General features: G+C 36.5%; 1 long non-coding RNA gene and 1 pseudogene across 4 annotated transcripts in view; one reads left to right on the plus strand and one right to left on the minus strand.

Annotated features, from left to right (window-relative positions):
* Positions 1-14,548, plus strand: part of LOC145693035 (uncharacterized) — a 348,162-nt gene that overhangs the window by 130,105 nt on the left and 203,509 nt on the right. The window lies entirely within an intron of this gene.
* LOC145693034 (glucose dehydrogenase [FAD, quinone] pseudogene) overlaps positions 11,990-14,548 on the minus strand; it is a 44,095-nt pseudogene continuing 41,536 nt past the window's right edge. Inside the window, exon 2 of the transcript XR_014132687.1 lies at positions 11,990-13,908. The product of XR_014132687.1 is annotated as a glucose dehydrogenase [FAD, quinone] pseudogene (transcript). The remainder of the gene's footprint in view (positions 13,909-14,548) is intronic.

Here is a 14,548-nt window from a genome sequence, read left to right on the forward strand (position 1 = left end):
CATATAATCACGAGAAAACTGAAAATTAAGTTATTTGAGGATGAAAAAGAATTTGAAAGGAAGTCTACCGTGACAGTTTTGTAAAGCTATCATGTGGGACCATTTTAGTTGCTGCGACTGAAGGAAGAATCTTGATCAGGATGATCTGGTTGTAGGATTGAGTCCGGTTTCTTGGTTTCAAAGCGGAAACACTAACCATACAGCAACACTTACTGTACTTCTCTTGTAAATAATTACTGTATGCATCTATTTGAATTGCTTTTACTTCTGTGAAGTAATGCTTACATTAGTAGTTTCACCTTCGGGGTAACTGAAACTTTTAAAGAATGTGGAGTTCGGAAAATCATCCTAATTGTTAGACACAAAGAGGCAAAGAAGAAACAGGAAATAATTGTATATTTGTCACGTACTAAAAATAACCTTTTGCAGTCCAATTGTAGGATGTTGTTAATCTAAAGTCCCGTGACCTTATCGTTTTCTTTGCGTTTTATGGATAGATTTCTTGTGGCTCTGTTAGCTTTTCCACTTAAAAAAGATCTAATGATGGCTTTTCTCCCTTGTTTGACGTGTCATTCCTTTTGACAAACGAGGCGTCTGTTTATAGGAATGACGTCATTCAGCTTTTCTCTGTCGGCTCCCACTCGTCAATGTTCGTCCGATCTAAATTAAAAGCCATTTGTTTAGTTTCAGAATATATTTGTATCCTGAAATCAGTTGTTAGCGTTTTATTAATGTCAAAAAGTGTACAGTGCAACATTTTTCCTATAAATTGTGAGTTAAGTTAATTTGTGAATTTATTCGCTGTTTTAAAATGTTCGCAGGTGAAATATCCTGATAGAGTTTGAGGGACATAAAAAAAACCCAACACAAAAAATTGTTTAGTTGCGAGAAATATATATATTAAAATATGTAAACCAGGATATTGAATTCAACGTGAGAGTGATCTGTATAGAGTGTCACTGTAATATTCACTAGGTTTGATTCGGACGTCCGGATGACAGGTTCATGTCCCTTCCTTGTTAATACTAGAAATACAAAAATGTTGTCGTCTATCTATAAAAACAAAAATTTGCAACCAATATGATATTTGGCTATCATAGAAATTGATAATAATATGCATTTTTCATCCAAATTAATGAATTTTTAAAAATCATTTATAACATTTATTGACTTCAAGTAGTTTTGCTTCTTTTTTTTTTTTATTTCATGCAAGTACATTGGAAATGGATTTCTTCTTCATCCAATTTCTTTTTGAGATTTTCTTCGAGGAGAACTAGATCGACTTACATCTTCTCAAATGAGTTGAGAATCAGGGTTCATACGGATATTTCTCTAATGTGTGTGGCAGTTAAAAGAGAAATCGTTTACGCAAAAAGGCTTGTCCGCGCTTTTTTGTGCAAATTCTCTTTAGTGTAAAAGTCTTCAGCTGCACAAGTGCAATGGGAATTTAATGAACTTTAATATATTGTCATTATCAATTTATAGTTAGTTTATCACCTATAGATATCAAAATGCGGTCGAACAATACTAAATATTTGTTTTGGATTAATGCGATATATTCCCTAGTATGTATAACAGTAACCAGCAGGACAGAGAAAGAGAAAGAGTCTAATACGGGATAATCGAGTTGGCTAGATTGTAAGTATGTATCTTTCGTGATGTCAGCTTGTACAACGCAAACTGAAAGAGAAGAAACATTTCATCTCTTTTTCTCGGATGTGCCATAAATCACAAGAATTCCGGCGCTCTCAGCTGAGAAAACCCATGGTACTAATTTTGGTAAACGTTGGCGTGGGGAGAAACAGATAAATCATGAGGGCAGTGTCGTGGGATACAGGGCACGCTGGTGACAAAAGACGTCTGAAATGGTCTTTTATATGCAGACGTATATGTTGTAATGAAATTTAGATATGAAATTGAAAGGGGACTAACTATGAATTATTTCAAAGCCTATTTCAAAGATGTTATTAGTTTAACTTTTTAAATGCACTACAGCCCCTTTAACCGAATTTCCGGGTTAAGCAGATCACAAAAAAAAAAAAAAAAAAAAAAAAATCATGTGTGACTTCTATTTAAGAACATCAACAACGAGTACAGTAATTGTTTTGATTTAACTGTTATTTATCAAAAAGTAAGTTCATTGTTACGATGCAATTGGCTATACTCACTCCGAACTGTGTCTTCGCTAAAAATATATCAAATACACAATTCCGTATATCAAAAATCCTTTATTCCGGTTTAACCGAATTTTTCGTTCAACCGAACCACAATCGGTCCGGTGACTCTAGTGCATCTTTTCCCAATCTGGGGTCCGCAAGCCAATCAGAAAGGCACAAAAGTGGTGAGAAATACACCATTTTAAGTTATATGATAGAATTAATAATGAGAAGTCAATTTACGTGAGAAGTGATATTCGAGTACAGGAAGTTGCCTATACTCCATTTATATATACAGATTTGCAACATCTTAGTCAAGGTGGCCGGCCCCAGATATATATAAGCCTTTTTTTACAAATTATTTTTTGGCTAGTAAACTGCGATACAAATTCAAAGTTGCATCGCAATTTGTAAATTTTGTTTCGCATTGTCTGTGTAGTATGAGTGATTATAGAATAATTATATAGAGAGAGGGTCTTCCTGGTCGGAATGTCTCTTTGAGTTAGATTCGTGACGTCTCGCGAGAATTCTTGCAAATACTGTATGTTGGTCCCTACAAGGGTCGTAAATGGCATCCAGCATATCAATCGGTGTATCAGTACTTCAAACAAAAAGCGAAAAGAAAAGAGAAGGAAATACGAGTGTATTTTTCTACATATTCGGCGCTGAAGAATGCCGTTATGTTTCAGTGATCTACTGTACGCACTTCTACGTTTTACTAACCATATCCAAGCCCCATTCACGCTACACCATACGGGAAGGTCCAATATAGTTTGAACGTGTGTTCTCTGCTGCCAATGCGCCTACACTTAGAAACAAGGTGACCCGAAATCTGAGGTCTGGAGAATGACCCAATAGCAACAAACCGACAAAGGGAAGGAAAGGCAAGTAGAAAACTGTTTTCTAACCCAAAGTTAAGCCATTTTTTCTTGCAGCAACCGACCCTTCAAAGAAAAGTTTTTTAAAAAAAAGTCAGCTTGCTCCTTATTTTAGCTTCCGTGGTAATAATGAAAGATGCATCGCAGTTTGCGATGTATTTTTCAATTTGTATCTCCTTTCGATTTTTTTTTCATAAACTGCGATGCGATGCCGCTTAAAGGAAATGCTGATTATAAGGGTGGTTCAGTTTTGCAAAAGTGTTTATTTTAATTAAGGCACATCTTCGATTTGTACCAATTACTGTAAAGAATTCACTTACGAAATTTTGTCTTCCTAATCCAAAATTTAGGAGTCCCCCCAAAAATGACTTTCTTTGTAACATATTGGAACCACCATTTAAAATGTAACGATTATTAACTTATTATTTTTCACGTTACATTTCAGCCCACAGTTCGTGTAATTTTTTAGTTACGTTAACACGGTCAAAATACATTAAATCAGGCACGACAACTTATATCACTATTACCTTTATTCTCCAAACTCCATTAATTATTCTTTTCTTTTTCGGTTATCATAGCAACGTTTAAATAAACGACTATCTGCTGTTATGATAACTATAAATGCAGATTACACCTATAAAACCAACATATATTTCAACTATTGAGATTAAATTTTATTTCTTTCTATTTAGAATTAACAACATATCTATTTTCTTCTACTACACGACATTTGTGTACTTTTAAGCACCATTTGCCCAAAACCAAGATATAAGAATAGAAGAAATTCATAAAATAGATATACAATATCGTTGTATCTTATCTTCAAAGTAGTTTTGAAACAGCGTATATGCAGATACACAACACTTCAATACGAAACAAATTACTACGTGCGTACAATTTTCTACGTTGTCTGGATGCATCTATTCGTCTTCCCCCACTTTTAAGGGAAATGATTATGTCAGTACAAAAGTAGAAATGCAAAAACCTATATTAAACGAATCTGCAATGCAGGTAGCGTCAAGGTTGCACATATTGCACTCGCAACATTTCACGTACAACAAACAAAGACTTCTAATCAGATTGCATATCTTTACGATACTTTCGTGTTTCTGAGACGCATCCTTCGTTAGGCAATTGTTAAAATTAGTACCAAGAGCAATCCCGCGCCCAGCAGTGTCGTTAACAACTGCCTGACCCTTGAGAGCATTCTTAAATTCATGGTGTGTAAATTCATGTTGTATAAATCATCCTCCCATGTTGATGAGTCTGTCATAAGGAAGGTAAGAAACTTCTTTTGACCATTTGTAAGTATCGCATCGAAGATCTTTCTCATTTTCAGTCGTGGTCGGTGCAGTCATGGAGGGCTGTCAGGATTAAGTTTTTCCTCACTAACCCTTTGTGCCCCCTTCTGGCATGCCCAATTTATCCACCATCTTCTTTTGGTGATGGTAAGAGACTCGTTCGTCAAGAAAGGCAAGTCACATCACAGATGTGTCTGAAGAACATTTAAAGCCATTATGGCACTGGCCTGATCTAGCAGACCAGCTTCAAGGTCCTTCATAAAGTCATAATTATTTTTCGGAATGTAAGCAGCGATTAATGCGTCATACCAGTACAAAAGATTGACGAAGAGACTGAAGTTTGTTAGTTAACTGCCTTAAGTTTATTCGTCGTTAGTTCAGCTGCTTCCTGAAGACGCTGAAACTAACGACGAATGAAGAGGAATATCTTTATCATACGTTTGCCATCCACCTGGCATAGTGGAAAGCGCTAGAGGTTTGAATGCGAACTTCCTCTTCAGGATCTTCACCCAAGAAGGCATATGAAAGAACCAGAAATTCTTTGTAATCGCCACGGGGATGTGCGTAAAATTCAATTGCATTTTTCAGGAAAAATAATGCTTGGGATTTCAGGTCTGCTAGGTCCCCTGATTCCGACAATCTTTCCCCCAGATCAGAATCATCGAGTGCAGAGCTCCAGTAATCGAGGTCAAGAAAATGCCATTGCTCCTTGAACCGTGCAGACAAGGAGATGTTCGGTCCTGCTGAAGGACCCCAAAATGTGATGCCGGCAGACCAGCCAGAGGAGCTCCTTACCCAACATCTGCTGAATCTTGATGCAAGCTCCCTACAGAAGGCCGGTGTTGGATGCTGTTGTGTCGAAGACAGGTCCTGTAATCTGATCCTGCAAGCCACATTCTATGAATGCCGAACAACAGGTTTCGGCTTGAACTATATCTGTGCTGTGAAAGATCTGCGGCACAGCAATCAGAACGTATATACCGTTTCCAGTTACTACCAAAACAATGCTATGAACATTGCTACAATGGTGAAGATCAATGTGTAGCAGTATCTTTGTATGCCAATGAAGCAGAAGTTGAACAGCTGGAGATATGGCAGCAACAGGCATTACAGACAAGACCCTCTTTCCTACTTCTTCGCTCTTTCTCTTTTGATGGCGTTGAATGAGACTTGTTAAGAGAGTTTCCTTCAGTGGTCAGACCTGCAGATTGAGCCAGGGTTCTGGGGTTAAGTTATTTCTGAGGCCAAATGTGTATGAGAAGAATTTCCATTTGTATTTTTCTTTTTCGCCTGACTAGGACCATATTGAGGATCATCATTGTCTTCTATAGAAAAATATTCGACGACGAAGAAGAAAGATCAACCTTTGTAGAATCTAGAACGTTATATATCTTTTCAATTTCACGCTAACCATATTTTTTATGAAATGTGAAAGATCAACTAAAGTAAACATTTTGGAGGAGTTCTAAATTGTGCTTAATCCAGTTCATATTTCGCACATAGGTTCTTAATATCAAACAGAAGTAAGGCACAGTGTGTCTCGTTATGTAGCTGAAACTTTTTATAAAACCCATCCTGATGAACCATCCTAATATATATGTGACACTTCGTTCGATTGATCTTTAAAAACTAAAATGCGATGTGACAAAAGATTTTTCATATCGGTCACCGTATTCAAAATGGTCGCCAAGATATATGTATCAGATAAACGTCCAGTAGCACTAATATGAAAACGGTTGAACATAAATGAACCAAACAAAAACTCAAATAGGAAAGCCATGGGGAGAATCGAATGATGTTTTCGCGGTGTCTCCCCCCCAGGGCTGCCTTTCATGGGGGCCCAGGCGCAACTTAGAAATTTTAACGAAAATATGCGTCAAGTGATACTTCGTTCGATAGATCTTCATACACTAGACATCATTGTGGCAAAAGATTGTTCATGTGGGTCATCGTTCTCAAAATGGCCGCCAAGACGTGGTGCGTGTATCAGATAAAACGTCCAGTACCACTAATATGAAAACTGTTGGAGATAATGAACAGGATAAAACTCGTGTAGGAAATCACAGAGGGTATATATCATTTCACTCCTCGAAAATAATCTAACGATAATATTAATAGTATTAAAGTATAAGTGACATAATGCTAAAGAGGAAAACTAATTCTTAGAAAATTATCTTTCCGATCTCCCTCCGTAAGTGGGTGAAGTAGGAATGAATGGTAAAATCACAAATGAGAACCCCACTTTTACTTGCAATAGGTATGGTTTGTCTGAAACACTTGGGTGTACAAGTCACTGGTACTGTAATGAATCAATATTGTGCAGACGACTTTTGAGCAAAACCAACGTTTGTACACATTGTTCTAAAATTGCATTGTTCAACAAATTGGTTTCGCATTTCAGTTGATTCATTTTTGCACAAATCATTGCCTGCAACCAAAATAGAAGGTACCATTTAACAAGAACTTTACCTACTTTTTTCCATTACAGAAATCCATCTCTTATAAAACATATTTAAGATAATTTTGTTGTGTAGATACAACTTGCAAAAAAATAAGGTTCTCATTTGCAGTTTCACCGTTCCTTCCCGTCCCGCTTCACCCACTTACGGAGGACGTTGGAACGATGATTTTCTAAGAATTAGATTTCCTCCTTTGCATTATGACACTTCTACTCTAATCATCTCCTCTGTTGCCATATTTTCGAGCCGTGGAATGATAAATTCCCTCTGTGATTTCGTATAGGAGTTTTATTCTGTTCATCCGTTATTATCATCAATAGTTTTCATATTAGTGGTACTCGACGTTTTGTCTGATGAATGCACCACGTCTTGGCGGCCATTTTGAGAACGATGACCCACATGAACAATCTTTTGCCACAATGATGTTTAGTATATGAAGATCTATCGAACGAAGTATCACTTGACGCATATTTTCGTTAAAATTTCTAAGTTGCGCCTGGGCCCCCATGAAAGGCAGCCCTGGGGGGGGGGGAGGACACCGCGAAAACATCATTCGATTCTCCCCATGGCTTTCCTATTTGAGTTTTTGTTTGGTTCATTTATGTTCAATCGTTTTCATATTAGTGCTACTGGACGTTTATCTGATACAGGTAACATATCTTGGCAACCATTTTGAATACGGTGACCGATATGAAAAATCTTTTGTCACATCGCTTTTTAGTTTTTAAAGATCTATCGAACGAGGTGTCACTTGTTCCATGTTTCCATTTAAAATTTTAAAGTTGGGTCCCGGGCCCCCTTGAAGAGCGGCCGTGGAGGCCACCGCATCACCATTCGATTTGCCCCATGGTATTTCCAATTTGAGTTTTGTTCAGTTCATTTATGTTCAACTGTTTTCGAGATATTTCCGTGGAAAGATTAAAATGGGCCACCCTGTATGTACGTATATATAGTGGAGTCCTGCTAATCCGAACTAATTGGGACTGAATCCTGTTCGGATTGTTTAGATTAGCCGGAATAACAGTAAAATCGCGGTTCGAAGTGAGTGAACGGGTCAGTTGTGTTGTAATACATAGCATATACTTCTGTAGTATTTCAAAACACACTTTCTGACTGCAGTGTATGTACTTGTGAAGTGTGGGTATGTTGGCTGCGATAGTGGGGGTATGTAAATTAAATACAAATAGTGAATATTAAATAGAGTCTGAATATTAATGAATTAATTTAGAATACTATGCAAATTATCTAGCAAAGTCGGTAGAGCAAAATATTAATTAAACTGATAAAGTTATCAAGCTGAACAAAATGAGTTATTAATTATTTAAAATATTGAAGAAAGATATGAGACTCTACTTTACAAGGTATTTGCTGTGGTTTTACTCCAGTTATTACGAGACAATACTGTTACTCTCTCACGCAACACATAAGTGTTCCGTACAACCAAGTTTGGCAGGATTAGCATAACTCCAATGCAGCTGGAAGAGAAATGTGACACATAAAAATTCTACATACCTTGACTGACATCCTGGGGTAGAAAATATGCACTTCAAATTCTACTTTTAGTTATGAATGTCCTAAAACTGCGTATTTTCGCCACTTGCAAAGCGCGAAAAAGTAGAAGTCTGTAGGGGTAGAGACCAAGTCAGGGGAATATGGCGGGTGGGGTAAAACTTCCATTAATTTTTGACGTGTCATCACAGTAGTATGTGGCTTAGTGTTATCATGTTGGATGATAACACTTTGGCGATTGACAAGGCCTGACTGCTTCGTCCACAATGATTCCTGCATTCTTTCTAGTAGTTGGCATTAAAAGATGCCCATTCGAGATGTTCGACGATTTTGAGAGACCTCGAATTAGACAAATTCTATATGAAAGGTTCAGAAAGAAGAATTAAAGATATTGCCCACAGTAACACGTAAAAGCATTTGGTGTCCATTATATATTTCGGCAGTAATGCTGTAGAGCTGATATTTCGGTGGTTCTAGTTCATGGAATCTGTCCAGGTTCTTAGGTATGTCTTGGTAACTGGATCAGACCGGGTCTGAGAAGCGATACCCAGACTCGGGTGTTCCAGACAAAAGTTGTGACCCGTTTCATCACTGAGCTACACATAGTGAATGGAATCTTATAAAAACTGCTAATATTGTTTGTTTGCATTGCATTTACTTATGTAGATTTATCATTCAGTAGTACAAGTTTGTATTAAAAAATACAATAATACAAGTTTGTAACAAAGTCTGTACACTATTTGTCAAACCAAGTGAAGTTTAGGAAATGGAAGCATCTATGAAATTAAGTTTTTTTTTTTTTTGACTGTCTTATTTTCAAGATATTGAGAATATTTCGATTCTAGACTTTTCCATGAACTTCTAAAAATAATACAATAATAAAATATATGCTATGATTCGTACTGAAATAAAACGATAAAATACTGTACCTATTAAATACTTGAATGTGATTTAAACAGTGTTCGTTATAAAATAAAAATGAGTTTGTTTCTTTTGACATTATGAAACTATGATGGTGTTCCGAATTGTAGAATCCAATATTGAAATCGGAAGATTGCCAAGAGCGTCCTTTTCCTCCCCCTCCCCAAGAAGGAAAGGAACGATAGCAAAAGATTCTTTATTAGTCGAGAGGAGAATTTTCTTGTACATATTAAACAAGAGAAACGAAAAAGTTGTTTCAAGAGATTATGAATAAAAGTGGGACCGTCCTAATATATGTAGTGTATAGGAGTACCAACAAGAACGTTAGAATTATAAAATGGGATAGAATGAAAACTACAAGTGATACTGAAATAATAGTTTTCCTTATTGTGGGAAGAAATATGTGGGACTATCTTTTGAAGGTAATGTCGCATTTGCTTCGATAGGTGGAATGTATTCTGATTTTTTTTAAAGACACTTTTGCACATGTTCACCTCTAGTTCCCGAATTGTTCCTGGCTTATTCCCCTAGACCTGAGACAATCTAATAGAAAATAATCCACGGCGGAGAAATCATATGATCTGGGCGGCCAGTTCACATTTCCATTTCCAGACAAATGCTTCCGGGGAACTTGTTGTGCCTGAGACCAGAGTGATATGGTATAGCCTATTCGAATAATTTCTATGCGTTGTTGAGTTGTGTATCTCCCCACGTTAAGTTGCCACAGACTACTGCACATAGCTGTCACAGTTAATCTCGCCAATCTAGACAGTAGGCCTATTGCTAGAACGCGATTTGGGTACCCTTTTAGTAATGTTTATACATATATTTATTCCTTAATAACCTTATGTAAATTTATTTTTTGTTTTTGTTTCATTTTAGTTTGAAGATGGGAATCATCTTTTTTTAATGACCATTATTGGAGTCAATGTGAATTAGTATCAGCTATACTTGTATATCATGACTATATTATCTAACAAATAAAAATAGAAATTACGGTAGTCGATTATTAAAGAACTACTTACGTGTTAATATGAAACTGTGAAATAATGAATTAAATATTTGGTTTAGCTTCTAATTTTCCTTCTGTGCCTGCAGATTAGGGTTTACGACTGTCTGTTCGTGGCTGTATGGCTATCGTACGTGCTTTCTGTATGCATCCTTTCAGATGCGTATCGCAGTTACAAGCCGAAATTCTGGTTCGCATCCCATTTTAAACAGTAGGCCGTGTCTCATATAGAATTGTGTTGAGAAGGGACATTGAATTTCAGTCAATGAAGTAAGGTAACTGTAGGTATATACGGTAGTTCAGCTAAATACGTCAAGTTTTCAGTACTGGACGTTTCCGACGAAATCCGTTAGAATCCGCTTCCAATAAGTGCCATGGTCTTGGACAAGTCTGATTTGACGAATATTCCGGGAGACAGCGCTGAGACTGCCACGCCGTGCAGTGTTATTTGCTTCGGGAAGGTTCCGTGGAAGGACATTATTATTTCAATAGAGGTAAGAATCCGTTAGTAGTACCGTGCTAACTAAGAACATTGCCGATTGTTTACAGCAAGGTATCCCTTATTTCGTGTCCGTCTAGGAACAGTTTGTTTTGTAATTGTAATTTTAGTATTTGTGATTCCATGGCTACTAAATCAATACCAAGCATGGTGCAGCGAAATACACCAGGGCTTGTGCAGGATTGACTGCAGAAGACAAAGATATTTTCATTTGTTCCACATGTTCCATGAAATATCGGTGTAGTTTTTTTAAGTCACGGTACAGCAACACTGTTTGTTTATCTTTTTATGGATTGAAACTTTTCAGTTTGGAACTTCATTTCAACTTTAGAAATTATCGTTTTTACATTTTATCTTTTTATCTTCATCTTGCACTTTGGTTATTCTATTTTTTCTTTCAGCCATGTTGTGTAGTAATATTTGAGTTTGTATATTACAGACGATGTAAGCAGCTGCAAGATTTATTACAGGTTTCTAGTAGTATCATAGAATTGGCGTAATTGCTGCACATGTCGATAAATGTGCAACTTGGTAACACTTTTTACTTTTACCTTGGGTACAAAATAGAATGAGTCACATCATTACCACATTTTTTCTACACTCGGAAAAGGCTGCTCTGCAACGCACCTGTCTTGTTCTTTGTGTTTAATGAAAATTAAGGCCATAAAAAAATCCAAAACCCTTAGCATGGCGTATTTACCTTCACCTACCTTATTACTTTTCATATTCTAGGGCAGCGTCTCTCAAACTTCTTTATAAAGCGAGGATCATTTTTATTAGTCAAAATGTTCTAGAAACCGCCTACTCTTGTCTACTTCAAAAGCAATTTATTGTTTTTTTTTTTTTAAATAATGTTTTGAACATGTATTTGTGTACAAGTTATATCTTTAAAATAGCATTACTTAAAACTATCTTAATTTTATATGGATATTAGTGGGAAAAATACTTTTTAAAGAAGTTCTATTTACTTTTAGAAGTTACTATCAAAAATATAAACATTTGCCTTATTAATTATTTAATAAATACTTGGTTTTAATTCTCAACTGTAGTGTGTGATATACAATTCACTTGATTTTTTTTTTTTTTTAATCAGTGGTCAGTCTAAGAAGACCACAAGGATGAACTTCGAGAACCACTTCTGAATGCTAGTTTTTGGCAGTATTTTTCAACCTTTATTATTGACTTAATGTTTGATGTAATATTGTATGTTCATTCATCGCGTAATGGAATAATAGTGTAATCTCTTAAACTTTTTAATAATATTACAGTTTTCTCCATGTCTTCTTGATCAAATCTGCACCTTTTTCCCCAATCATGTAGCACGGTGTAGTTAGATGGGCAGTTGGTATTTTAGGTATTATAGAAGCGTCTATCACTCGCAAACCATTTATTCCGTACACTTTTAGTTCAGGATCGACAACAGCATCGGGATCTGAAGATGGACCCATTTTGCACGTTCCGCATTGATGATGAAGAGGAATTGTATGATGCCTAATAGCACATTCCCAATATGCGTCTGTACCGAATTCTTCCTGTTCACAACCTGCCACTGGTCTTTCATACAAAGTTGAGTCATATTTCTGAAAAGCATTTGTTTCACTTAGAGCAAGGATTCTTTTTATGCCCTCTATTGTGATTTCCAAGTCTTTACGAACTTCAAAATAATTATGATACATGACAGGCTTATGTAACGGATTTTTACTTCTAAGTTTCACTAAACCTCTGCTTTCGGGATGCATTCTTACTGGCAAGGCACTCCAAACGTCTTTATTATCGATTGGTCCGAAATAAGCATTGTAAGCTTCATCTGTAAATCCTATTCCTTTTCGCACGCTTCCAGTTTTTGACTCAGAATTGATACAACCACTACCAAAAATTATTTCTAAGTCGGGTCTGTCATCATCGGAATCTGAATATTTTGTTTTCTCCCATCCAAGGCCTTCTGCACCTCCAGGAACTGATAAAGGCCCACTGTGGTTAAGATAATACTCAAAATAGTTCCTGAGGGTGTTGAATCGCTCTTCCAAAAAGGACACAGAATCATTTATACGAAATACCGCAACGGCTGCGCTCACATGATCTTGTAAGTTATATCCAACTTTGAGGTCTTGTATAACGGGTATTCCTAGTTCTTCAAGGTGTTCCCGCGGACCTATACCTGAAAGCATAAGAAGTTGAGGACTATTTATAGCTCCAGCAGATAAAATAATTTCTTTCGTCGCTTTAACTATTCGCTTTTTACCGTTTTTCATGTATTCAACTCCATATGCTGTTTTGGTGTCAGGGTTAATGAGAATTTTTGTGACTGTTGAACGTTTAGAAAGATGAAAATTCGGTCTTAGTCGTATAGGTCTGAGAAAAGCTTTTGCTGCACTGACTCGAGATCCTTTTCTTGTAGTAATTTGAATGTAAGAATACTTTCTTTGGCTCTCTGCATTATAGTCACCTGTTGCCATTCCTAGCTCCTCTGCTGCTAGTAAGAATGCATCTCTGAGAGGTGTGTGCCAAGGTGCTTTTTCTATAGTAAGGTACCCACCCGTTGAATGATAAGACGAATTGATCAGTTCAGGAATAGTCATATCTTCAGATTTCAGAAAGTATGGTAGTATATCATCATATCCCCATCCGTCATTTCCCATGCTTTCCCATTCATCGTAATCTTTTTTTGTACCCCTTGTGTTGATCATATAATTTAGTACAGAAGTTCCTCCCACCACTTTTCCTCGAGGCCACGAACATCGCCTTTGTTTCATTGCGAGGCATGCTGAATCAGATGGCTCTGTTCTGTAACCCCAATTAAAATCAGTTAGTTGAAAATAACTAGCTATGATTGGTATATCCGAGAAGTGGATTTCATCCTTTCCTGCTTCCAGTAGGAGTACTCGCCATCCTGGAACTTCAGTGAGCCTGTTGGTTACGACGGACCCTGCAGGACCAGCTCCAATAACAATGAAGTCATATTCTGGAAGAATGTTTTGTGTATCCTGGACTTTAGCTTCTGGATTTGTTACTGCTTTCCTGTACTCTTGGAGAACCATTTCCCACAAAGACAGAGGAAGGTCAAATGTGTAGCTTCTAGCGGACATCGTTGTCAGTATCCACAGAAGGCTTAAAATTAGTGCCATTGTTTTCGTTTGTGATTAAATAAACCTCCAGATGAATAGAATGTTTTCAATCTGTAAAAGAGAGAACGTAGAATAATTAAATTTAAGTATGTTCTCACCATAGGAGACAAAGATATATGTCAAGATAATATTACTCATTAGAAACAAATCGGGATAGGGAATTGGCGTATGTTTCAGGGGATATGAAAATACATGGGACTTGCCCTAAATGCTTGATGTTGATGGGAGAGAGAAAATAAAGGAATTTAAGGCAAGTGTTAAATTAAATTTGAGAAATTAAAGGCTCGAATATCACCAATAGATGGTAGCATGTTTTCCTACCATTTAAATGTATTTTGTAAGAAGCGAAAATACTCTCAATGATTCATTCCAAGTCAAGAGATTAATATTAAACTAATTATGTCCAAAGACAGCTTGAATATGTTCGGAGGATAATTCGTGCAATTTTCATTTGTTTAATTTTATTCATTGATAATAGCATTTAATTTACTCTTCAGAAACATGTTCCCAATAATGAAATTCAATAGCGAAAGAAACGAGATATTAAAAAAATGCACGGGTTATATTCTGATTATTGATTCAATTTAGTTTGGGCAAAGTTCCGAAATACATCTCTTGATTGTGATTGAATTGTTGCAAATATTGTCGCTCCTTATACAATACATTGGAAAGATAGGGAACCATGTTGCAA

Source organism: Thermobia domestica, chromosome 8 (genome assembly GCF_964235325.1).
Source record: "Thermobia domestica chromosome 8, izTheDome1.hap1.1, whole genome shotgun sequence".
In the NCBI taxonomy this organism is placed as follows: domain Eukaryota; kingdom Metazoa; phylum Arthropoda; class Insecta; order Zygentoma; family Lepismatidae; genus Thermobia; species Thermobia domestica.